Genomic DNA, 11470 nt, shown 5'->3' with positions numbered 1-11470 from the left:
TCCCCCTCTTCCCCGCCCCCAGCCCGCCCCTGCCCGCCCACTCCTCCGCCCCTGCCGCGGCGCGCGCCTCGCTCCCCCCGGCCCAGCTGCGGTGACGGCGGCCGGCTGCCTGAGGCTCGGCCTCCTGCTCTGCTTGCCCGGCCGCCGCGGCTGTCAGAGCCGCCGCCGCCGACTCCACAATAAAGGGAAGTCGCGCCTTGCCTCGGCCGACACAAATCCAACTGCGCCTCGCGCTTAAAGGGGAGGCGTGCGGAGGAGGCAGAGGGCGCCGTGGAAGGCCGGGTGTCGCACGCTCCACGCGGGGAGGGGCGGGTCGAGCAGGGTGTGTACCGCGCGGGCCAGAGCGCCGACCCTTCGGACCTTGCGGACCCAGCCGTCGGCTGCCGGCTCCCAGCGCTGCTTCCGCCGCGCCTTCCGCCAGCCCCGCTACTCCTCCAGCTAGGACTGACGTTCCCTTTGGACTGTGCTCCTTCAGTCGGGACGTGTCTGGGCGGGCTGCATGGAAATTTAAGGGAAGCTTGGGGTTCCTTGCATGGAGACGGGCTCGTTCTTCCTCGCGCGCGGCGGGGGGTGCGGCCGGGGCAGGGGGCGTCTGCCGCAGCCCGAAAGGCCTAGGGGCGCAGCCCCTGAGGACTGGGCTCTGCGCTTTGTGGCGGAGCGAACGCGGACAGGGCTCCTCTCCGCTGAACTGAGAGTGCCCCCCAAAGCCATTTCTTCTCTTAACGGCCTTAAACTTTTTTTTAAAATGTACTTAAAAAAAAATTCAAACTTTAAGTTTGTATTGTTTTCAAACATCTTCAATTTTCCTGGCCCCACCCAGGAACCCTGACTCAAAAGAAAAAAAGAAAACTAGTACTGAATTAAATGCAGTCCTGAAGATAGGAGACCTGAGACGTGGCATAACTACTGAGTGAAGGCTACATAACGAAGGGTGTGGTGTCTCTTTTGACAGTGAAGTCCAAATAAGGGAAAAAAGAGCCACCCTAGTGGGAGAACATCTGTTGTTCCGAGAGACGCGAGAGATGCGTAATGAAGGACGGTGCATTTTTTGCTTCTTTTACCCCACAAACTACCTTTTCACGTGATGCCAACACAGTTTAGGTAGCCAGTTAGAACTCATTCTGGCCTGTTGCTCTGAGCAGTGTTTTCTCCAGAAGCCAGTCTTTACTCAGTCGCTGTGGTTTTTACCTAAACCTCGTTCTGGTGTTTTGCATTTCTGGAGGGAGAAAAAAAAAAAAACCAAAAACTTTGCACCTGCCCCTCCCCCAACCCACATACAGACACAGATTTTTAAACCAGGGTGTGTGTGATTGCTTGCAGATAAATCCATTTTTCATTGATTTTCAGTTTGGTTTAAGAGAACAGTAATTTCCTGAGTTAGCTAAGAACGAATGCTCCCTGTTTCATTCATTCATTCATTAATCCAGTAAATACTAACCGAACACCGGGACATTGTTCTAGTTGGTTGGGTTATAAACCCGAACAAAATGGAAATACCCTTGTGAATATTACGTTTTCGGGGTGAAGTAACAAGCAATAAATAAATGTAGCAAATGAAATCAAATAGGGTAATAAAGCTGATAGGGGATATAAAAAAAGAAAACATCAGGGAAGATGAGGGGAACTACAGGTGGTGTAGGTTTGAAGAGAAAGATGGGGAGTTCAATTTAGACATGTGACATTTGAGATCTATTAGAAATCCAAGTGAAGATCTTGAGTAGGTACTTGTAAATTTGAGTCTGGGGTTAAAGATAGTGGCTCAAGCTAGAGATATTTGAGAGATACTAACATTTAGATGATATTTACAGCCATGAGACTGGACAAGATCACCAAAGGAGAGAAAGTAAATAGAGAACCAAGGATGAAGCTAGCAAAGGAGACTGAGAAGGAGCAGCCAGTGAAGGAGGAAAACCAAGAGAGAGGTGCCTGGAAGCCGAGTGAAGATAGTGTATCAAGGAGCAGTGAATGCTTATATGGAAGGACTGAGAACTAACCTTTGGACCTAGTACCATGGAGGCTATGGTAACACTTGAGTGGAGCAATGGGAGAAAATTTGATCCGTGTGGGTTTAAGAAAAAATGGGAGGAGGGAATTAGGATGTCTAATACACACAATTCTTTTGAGAAGTTCTTGACAAAGGGGAGCCCAAAAATGAGCAGTAACTGGTGGTGGAAGTAGAATCAACAGCAGAATGACAAATTGGGAAAAATACTTGTTTTTGATGAGAATGATCTGGAAAAGATCTGGAAGATGAAAAATCAATGTAGGATCAAGAAGGGAAAATTGCTGGAGCAGTGTCACTGAGTGGGAAAGAGTTTGGAATCTAGCACACAAGCGAAAGGATCTTCTGTAGACAGGAGCACAGGCTCTTCTATGGGAACAGGCAAGCAAGTGGATAGGAGGGGTAGTGGGAATCTGTGGAAGTTCTCTTCTGATCATTTCAGTTTTCTCAGAGGCAAAGGAAGTAAGGTCATCAATAGAGAAGTGAAGAAGAGTAACAGCTTTGAGGAGAGAAAAGGTGTGACGTAGTTATCTAGGAGAATGGGAAGATGAATGGACTAGGGAAAAATCATATGCTTACTGAGTGCCATAAGGACTGACTTGAATTCATGGTCATGAATTTAACGGAGATAAGTCAGTGTGGTGGTGCCTTTTTTGTCCACTAAAAATTGGCTACCAGGATGCAGGCTCAGAATAGGCTTAGAATTCTTTTTAATCATGTTTTACCAAGGGAAGAAGAGCAAGGAAGTTGAGAATACAACTAAGGGAGTGATTATGATTCTCCATGGAGTTTAGGATGAGGGAAGAATGAATATGGAGAGATCAAGGACAGAGAAAAGGTGGTAGGATCAATGAATTGCAAGTTTTTGAGGGACTGTAGGAGTCAGAGAATAAAAGGGAATGAGCTGGAAAGATAGATATATAATAAAGAGTCTGACTCCATTTTTAAAATATTCATTGACAGCTTTCAAGCTCCACCTCTCCTCTTTTCCCTGTGCCCCACATCCAGGAAAATTGATAAGATGACTCCTTTGGTGCTGGTGGAAAGTACAAACCATGCAAGACCCAGCCTACTCGAGGGAACCTTCATCCTGATCCTACCCCTCTATCACCATAAAACCCTAAGACAGTCTCCTTTCTCTGCTCCCTTAGACCACATTTGTACCAGCTTAGGAGCCTGCCCTGTGCTCCACAGAAAGCTGCTTTTTGCGAGTAGTATTTTTTAAGATTTTATTTTTAAGTAATCTCTATACCCAACATGGGGCTCAGACTCACAACTCTGAAACCAAGAGCCACACACTCCACCGACTGACCCAGCCGGGTGCCCCATACAACTTCTCATACTCTCTTTGTACGTGTGTGGCATCATCAGTATCGACATCCAAACCAAATCTGAGGTAGAGGAGTCCATCCTACTTCTGCAGAGTGACCACAGGAATATGGTTATTAGAGTGGGATGCATGAAAACAAGATTATGGAGAAGTGATGCAGTCTAGAGTGGAATGCAACGATGGCAGTGAGTGCCTAAGGAGTGTGGAATGCAGTGTCGTTGGAAGAGACTCAAGGAGAGTAGGTAATCATAAGGATTATCTACGTATATGTTGAAAACAAGACTTGGAATTAGGAAAGGTGCTAGAGAGGATGCCAGTAGCCAAAAGATAAAGTCCTTGAAAAATAAGGCAGAGTGATATATGAGTGAATAGGTGACTACCACAATGAGAAGGGTGACAACATCAGAGGACATGAGTTAAAAAACAAAGCCAAGCAAATACTGGTTGGGGGAGAAATTAGAAAAGGGAGAAGAAGAACAGCCTGAAAGAAGCAATGAACAGCAAGGAGGATTCCTATCCCACCTCCACGTCCAGCGGAGTGAGGTCTCTGGAAAGCCTGCAGGGACAATTGCATCTACAGGGGGTGAGCCAGGCTTGCTTAGAACAAGGTGAAGGAAATACTCAGGGAAGAGATTGAGAATACAGAGGATTTTGCTGGTGATGGACCATGGATTCCAGAGGACACAGTGGAATAGTCTCAGAAATTGGGGAATGGTCAGAAAAGGATTCAAAATAGGGGCTATGAAGAGCCTTGAGGTGGGCCAGTGGGTGGAAGATGAAGGGTAACCTGGAAGTGTGGAATTTTTCCTGGTGAGGGATATAATAAACAAGAATAACAAGGAAAAGTTGCAACCAAATGAGGAGAAATGATGATTCAGCTTTTATTTGGAGTCAGCAAAGCTTAAATGTAGTTAATATTTTCTTATTTGGAAGGGGGAAATTAGTTTAGATCATTTTATTTCAAACTTGGGTTGTTTTCCTTGTCATCACATATTCCAGGAGCCTGAGAGAGAAACGTGGGGCTAGGGCAATCTCCCATGATCCACATTGGGAGCCTCAGTATAGGTGGGTTTGATGAGTACCTCATACCCCTGGACTTGTACTTTTGGTTTTAAATAGCCCTTATGTGTTCCAAGATGGGCCCAAGCATGTTGGCCTATGGCAAATTTGAGTAGGAAACTTTTTGCCTCTTGATTTGGCCATCCTTTACACTCTCATTACATTAGCTCTGCAAATTCTTTTTTTTTTTTTTTAAGATTTTTATTTACTTATTTGACAGAGAGAGACACAGCGAGAGAGGGAACAGAAGCAGGGGGAGTGGGAGAGGGAGAGGCAGGCTTCCTGCCAAGCAGGGCCCGATCCCAGGACCCTGGGATCATGACCTGAGCCGAAGGCAGACTCTTAACGACTGAGCCACCCAGGCACCCCAGCCCTGCAAATTCTTGATCTTGTATGTTGGACTTGCCTTACAAACATCTAAATTTACCTGTTTACCTGGCACTCATTCTTACGAAACTTAAAAGTTTTCTGTTTTTTTGTTTTTTTTTTAAGATTTTATTTCTTTATTTGACAGAGAGAGAGAGACAGCAAGAGGGAACACAAGCAGGGGGAGTGGGAGAGGGAGAAGCAGGCCTCCCGTGGAGCAGGGAGCCCGATGTGGGGCTCGATCCCAGGACCCCAGGACCATGACCTGAGCCGAAGGCAGATGCTTAACCAACTGAGCCACCCAGGGGCCCCTAAGTTTTTCTGTTTTTCCAAGTAAAAGCTAGCTAATCCAAAACTAATCCATATGATACTGTCCAGAGGTGCTAATTTGTCATCATGTAGCATAATTTTGGCCTTCCATGGACAAAGGTGTGACTCCAGTAGTTCAAGTACAAGTGACCCTTGAACAATATGGGTTTGAATTTTGCAGATCCATTATATGCAGATTTTTACGGTATAGTACTGTAAATGTATTTTCTCTTCCTTATGATTTTCTTAATAAGTTTCCTTTCTCTAGCTTATTGTAAGAATATAGTATGTAATACATATAACATATAAAATACATATAACATATAAAATATGTGTTAATCGACTATTTATGTTATCGGTAAGGCTTCCAGTCAGTAGTGGGCTATTAAGTTTTTGGAGAGTCAAAATTATGCACAGATTTTCGACTGCATGGTGAGGGTGTTGGCACCCCTAGCCCCCGTGTAATTCAAGGGTCAACCCTATAGGAAAATCAAGATCAGTAATCTTTGAACTTGGTTTATATAACCTCAAAAGAACTTTGAAAAATACATCTATCCCCTTCTCATTTTTATATCAGTGTCCAAAATTTTTATCATAAAATAAAACAATTGTAAAGGAAGCAATTTCAATATTGCATTGTAAATATTGGCATTTAAAAATAAGAGCCACACAAGTCTTAAGTATGTTCAGTGGACTATAAATACCACAGCAGTTTGATACCATTTTTTTTTAAAGATTTTATTTATTTATTTGACACAGAGAGAGAGATCGCGAGAGCAGGAACACAAGCAGGGGAGTGGGAGAGGGAGAAGCAGGCTTCCCGTGGAGCAGGGAGCCCGATGCAGGGCTCGATCCAGGACTCTGGGATCATGACCTGAGCCGAAGGCAGACGCTCAACGACTGAGCCACCCAGGCGCCCCCAGTTTGATACCATTTGAAGAGTAAATTAAAAAATTATTTCTTTAGCTATCCTAATTGAAACATTATTCCTTTTTCTTCTTCTTTAACTTTTATAATTCCATTTCCCTTATAGAATTTTGTCCTGTTATATATTTTTACGGATTCTAATTTATTTTTCAACCTGTCATACTTCCCTGCAATAAAAAATAATTTGGCATGTTAATGCCATTTACTTTCCTTTTAAAAATTTGATTTTTGAATACATAATACTCTCATCTGTTTCAAAAAGAGAAACTAACTTAAAAGTGTAGATTGAGAAGTATTATTCCCACACTCATGCCTTTCTACCTTATCCCTACCCTACAAAGATAATCACTCATTAATTTTTAATGTATTCTTCCAGTGCCAGCGTTCCTTTATAAATAAAAACAAAATTGAATATGTATTTTGAGTTGAATATATATTTCATCCCCCTTATCTTACATAAAAGTTGGATTGCTTTATTACAGTTTTAAAAACTGTAGAATGACAATGTACTGATTAGATTAATGAAAATGTACTAATTAGACCAATATCAAATCACACCCCTGATAAGAATTCTTCCTTTACCTTTTTACCTTGAGTGTGGGGTTGGGTCACCAATTCAACTCACATTCTTCAAGGACATTTCAAAAACCTATGGTGCTTTTAGTTTTTTGGGTTCAATACCAATAAAAGCCAAGGTTGCAAATGGCAGTCCTAGGCAGGCATGTTTTGTTTGGGTGGTTCAGCATTTACAGATTGGGACATTTTACATAAAGATCCAGATTTCTGACTCTTGTGAAAATTGGATGATCAGCTAACTCAGCGTTTCATTCACTCAACAACAATGAGTTGGCGCCTGAGTACAGCATCCTTCTCTTTTCCTGGCCTGTGCTCTACAGTTTGCCACAGTTCCCCCCCTCACTCCCTAATGTTTCTGCCTCAGCCCCCAGCACCTATTTCTCTTTCCAGGCTGCTCCCTACAGGCATCTGAATTTGTTTTTTTGTCTTTTTTTTAAAGATTTTATTTATTTGACAGAGACACAGCGAGAGAGGGAACACAAGCAGGGGGAGTGGGAGAGGGAGAAGCAGACTCTCCGCCCAGCAGGGAGCCCGATGGGGGGCTCCATCCCAGGACCCTGGGATCATGACCCGAGCTGAAGGCAGACGCTTAACAACTGAGCCACACAAGCGCCCCAAGGCGTCTGAATTTGTGACCTCTGAGTTAACCTCCTTGTGAGTGATTTGGGAAAGTATACACAATCAGGAGTTTCTTTGAAGCTTCAAAATGGGAATCAGGAAAGGGACTAGTGGAGAGAATAGAAGGGAGATTAGGCTCTGAACTAGTGATTCAATTAAAAAAGAACCCCTGGTTTATGTGAAATTCCCCAGAGAACAGAATAGACAAATTATTTATTTACAGTTTCCTGGGCTACAAATTCAGTCACCACCATCCACTAGAATGAATTTGCACCCCAGGGAAAAATGAAGTCTGTTGTGACTTAGTCATGAGAACATAAGACTAAAATGAGAGACAGGGCATTAAAATAAAAAAAAATTAATAGAAAGAAAGGAAGGAAGGAAACTAAAATGAGAGATAAGGCACACATTTATCCTCTATGAAAAGGCAAATTGAATATTGATTTTTAAAAATACAATGATTCTCTAATTGCTGATATCACCACCAAATATTATGAATCTGTTGTGTGCAAAATATTAAAAGATGATGTTAGGAGTATAGAACACAAGAAATTTAAAAGGAAGTAAGGCAGGCATTTTGTGTCTGGTTTTTTAATATTTAATTTAATGTAAAGGAATGATTAGAATTTGACAGTAAATTCTAATTCATTATTATGTCCTTAATACCTAGCACAGCACCTGGCATATAGAAGGTAATCCATAAACATTTGCTGAAAGGATGAATGAATAAATGAGGCTGCCAGAAGGACAAAAAATACAAAAAAGAATAGGTTTTAAAGATGCTTTTAACTTAAAAGCAACATTCAAAATCTGAAACAGAATCATGAATGACAATCTATATTACATTGTTTATTCTTATTGGTACATTCCCTGAAGAAATATTGTGGGTTTTTTGGAATAGTTCCTCAAGAAAAGAAACAGCCTATAATAATTTGATGCTAAGATTTTGTCTGACTTGAGGCATAACACTGTAATTCTGGAAATTGAAATTCCCCCAATGAAAACATGGCACTGATAGACTTCTATTGAGAATTCACGATGACTATAGCAAGCATGTCAGAAATTATCATATAAAACTTGTCACATGCCTGTGATGATGGCATTTCTTAGAACACCTTTGGATTAATCATGAAAACAACTATTCTCTCAGCAGCTGCTGGAGGAAAAAAAAACTTGTCACATGGAAGTTATTGAAGGGTTTACTTTGTTATGGTGGGTTGTGGTCTTTAGCAAGATATCAACTTGTCCTGAGACAGAATATTTTCAGCCTCTGGCAATAGTCTCAGGGTCTCCTATAGAATAACTGTCAGTGTCATAACATTCAAATAGCATTTTACAATCTGGTTTCCCTATTTTGTGTATAAGGGTATGCCATGCTCTCTACAGAAGGGGGAAATTGCATAGAGACTTCAGCAAGAGGTGACCTGGTAGCACACTCCCAGAGCCCGGCTTATTAGGGTGATTTGTAGTGCTGTCTTCCCTCTGAAGACCAGCCCTAAATATTTCCCAGTTCTCTTGAGCACAGGAATAACCATCCAAATCCAGGAAACATCCAATTCTCTCAGATGACAGCAGAGATCTTAGAAGACCCAGATGTTTCCTCACTGATTACCCCCAATAAAATCCAACCAGAACCAACCAATTCAGAAGATGTAATAAGGGTCCAGATTTCTCGTGGAGCATCTTCCTTATCTCTTTCCAAGTTCCTTTTTTTTTTTTTCTCGTTTTCTTCAGTGTTTATTGTTTTCCATGTAGTGATTAGGAGCTATCTGGAGACAGATAGATTTTTGTCTGTCTGGTTCCAGCACTTTCTCGCTGTGTGACCTCCTGGGGCAAGTTATTTAAAATCTCCATGCCTTAATTTCATCTTTAGTAGTAGGTCAATAAACCTGTGTGACAATTAAATTAAGCTGTATGTTATAAAGTTCTTAGCATAATACCTCACGCAGGGTAAGTACTACACACACATAGATGCCTAAAATGCCGTGCTGGAAAACCATGGGCAACAACTTTTCTTTAAGTGAAAAAAACAATAAAAGGAGTTTTTCACTTCAAAAGCATAACTGGGTAAATAGACAAATTTACAACCATTCCTGTGAAATTTGTTATTGAATAAATTCATGGAGCACCAGCATCTTTAACAAACCTTCCCCAAAAGCTTTAGGTAAAAATCCATCTTTGAGTTTTAGGGGAATGAGCTTTTCCACACAAATTAATTTCCCTTTTTTTTTTAAGATTCATTTATTTTAGTGGGGAAGGGGCAGAAGGGGAGGGAGAGGGAGAGAGAGAATCTCAAACAGCCTCCCTGCTGAGCACAGAGCCTGAAATGGGGCTTGATACCACACCTTGAGATCATGACCTGAGCTGAAATCAAGAGTCGCCCACTTAACTGACTGAGCCACTCAGGTACCCCCACAAATTAATTTTCTTAGTAAACAAAACTAGTCCCTTAGTACCAACTAGTACTAGTACCAACTCTTGTAAAAATTTTGACCATTGTTACATTAACAGAGACCTTTATGAACTGTCACCTATGTCCCTGTCTTATTAAACAAATTATAATGAACACAGTTTAACAATTTCTTGATGCTATTTCTTCATACTATATAGAATCACATATCTGGCATCTTGAGAGTAGGCTGGGTATGGCCCAATGATAACAGAGAAGGGAAGCGAACCAGTCTTGAACACATCCACTGGGATAGGATTGGAACTTGGGATTACTGACATATTAATAGGTATTCAAAATATTTCAAGGTATCAGGCCATAGTTCATAAAAGCATTTGTCAGTGGGTGGCCCAAGGCAGCAGTCGAACACATAGTCAAGTTGACACAGAGTCAAGTTGACACAAAATCAAATAGCTCAGAGGGAGATAGTTCTCTGGGATTCACACCAGCAGACTGGAGGTGGTAACTGGAAGGTCTGTCCAAAGATTGTCAGGTTCTATAACCATGACCTGTGTAAAGGGCAGGGCTCCAAACCTAGAGGTGACGGCTGTGCTGGGCAGGCAACTGGAAGATAAATTGTGGAATAGAGACCAAGGGAAAGGTTTAATTATAAGAGTAGGGACACAAGAAGAGAGTTGAAGTCTAGGATATTATCAAGGTGAAACCAGTACAAGGATGACTTGACCCTAGGTCATAGACTGTGGGGCTGGAACCAGTTAAAAATCTTTCTCAGGTAAGGAGATGTTGGGTAATTTGCCCAAGCTCATGTTATGAAGCTGCATAGCCAGAACTGTACCACAGGATATCTGACTCCCTACATATTTCTGCTGCTTTGCTTGGTTCACTTTACAATAAAACAAAGGTTATACTATTCTGGAAAATATAGAAATGACTGGATTTGTTTTTCTGATTCCAAGAAAAATTCCAATGGTAAAATTCTGGCGTCACATAATTAATTTATAATTTTTGATGGGACAAGAGTGAGTTGCCCCTTTATTTTTTTTTAAAGATTTTATTTATTTATTTATTTATTTATTTGAGAGAGAGAGAGAGAGAGAGCACAAGAGCAGGGTGAGGGTCCGAGGGAGAAGCCGACTCCCCACTGAGCAGGGCTTGATCCTGGGACTCTGGGATCATGACCTGAGCTGAAGGCAGACGCCTAACAAACTGAGCCACCCAGGCACCCCTGCCCCTTTATTAATAAGAAAAATATATTGATGATATGGAATGGCTTGCTACATGTGTACCTTAAGAATTAATTCTTTTAATAAAATAAAAAGAATTAATTCTTTTAAATTCCTACAACCTAAAATTAAACTTTTTTTAAAGATTTTATTTATTTGAGAGCGACAGAGCGCGTGCACAAGTAGGAGGGAGGAGTAGAGGGAGAAGCAGACTCCCCGCCGAGCAGGGAGCCCAAAGTGGGACTTGATCCCAGGACCCTGGGATCATGACCTGAACTGAAGGCAGGTCACTTAAACTGAGCCACCCAGGTGCCCTAAAATTAAACTTTTCGAAAGGAGCCTGTGTATCCTTATGAAAATAGCACAATTCAATTAGATTTGAAATTAAACACTAGTTTCAAATTTGGTACTCTAAAAATACATTATTATAAGTGTTTACGAATGTTAAGATATTTACCCATTAAAAAATACCTAAATTCACATATTCAAAATTTGGTAATAAGCTAAAAGCATTTAGTTCAAAGGAACAAAATTTTCTTGACATGAGAAATAGAATATTATTAAGAATCAATGATCTCGGGCGCCTGAGTGGCTCAGTTTAAGTGACCTGCCTTCAGTTCAGGTCATGATCCCAGGGTCCTGGGATCAAG

The 11470-nt window shown here is 41.6% G+C and overlaps 1 non-coding gene across 1 annotated transcript; it reads left to right on the top strand.

Moving 5' to 3' along the window:
- The first annotated feature begins 8275 nt into the window (after positions 1-8275).
- Positions 8276-8341, top strand: LOC112824709 (small nucleolar RNA SNORD58). Its single transcript, XR_003208508.1, has one exon. It is a non-coding gene; the product is annotated as a small nucleolar RNA SNORD58 (small nucleolar RNA).
- Positions 8342-11470: the final 3129 nt, after the last annotated feature.

Source organism: Callorhinus ursinus, unplaced genomic scaffold, assembly GCF_003265705.2.
Source record: "Callorhinus ursinus isolate GAN/ISIS: 27379988/994484 unplaced genomic scaffold, GSC_fseal_2.0 scaffold9, whole genome shotgun sequence".
Classification (NCBI taxonomy): Eukaryota; Metazoa; Chordata; class Mammalia; order Carnivora; family Otariidae; genus Callorhinus; species Callorhinus ursinus.
The sequence above is the reverse complement of the archived record's forward strand: the minus strand, read 5'-3'. Positions and strand labels throughout refer to the sequence as shown.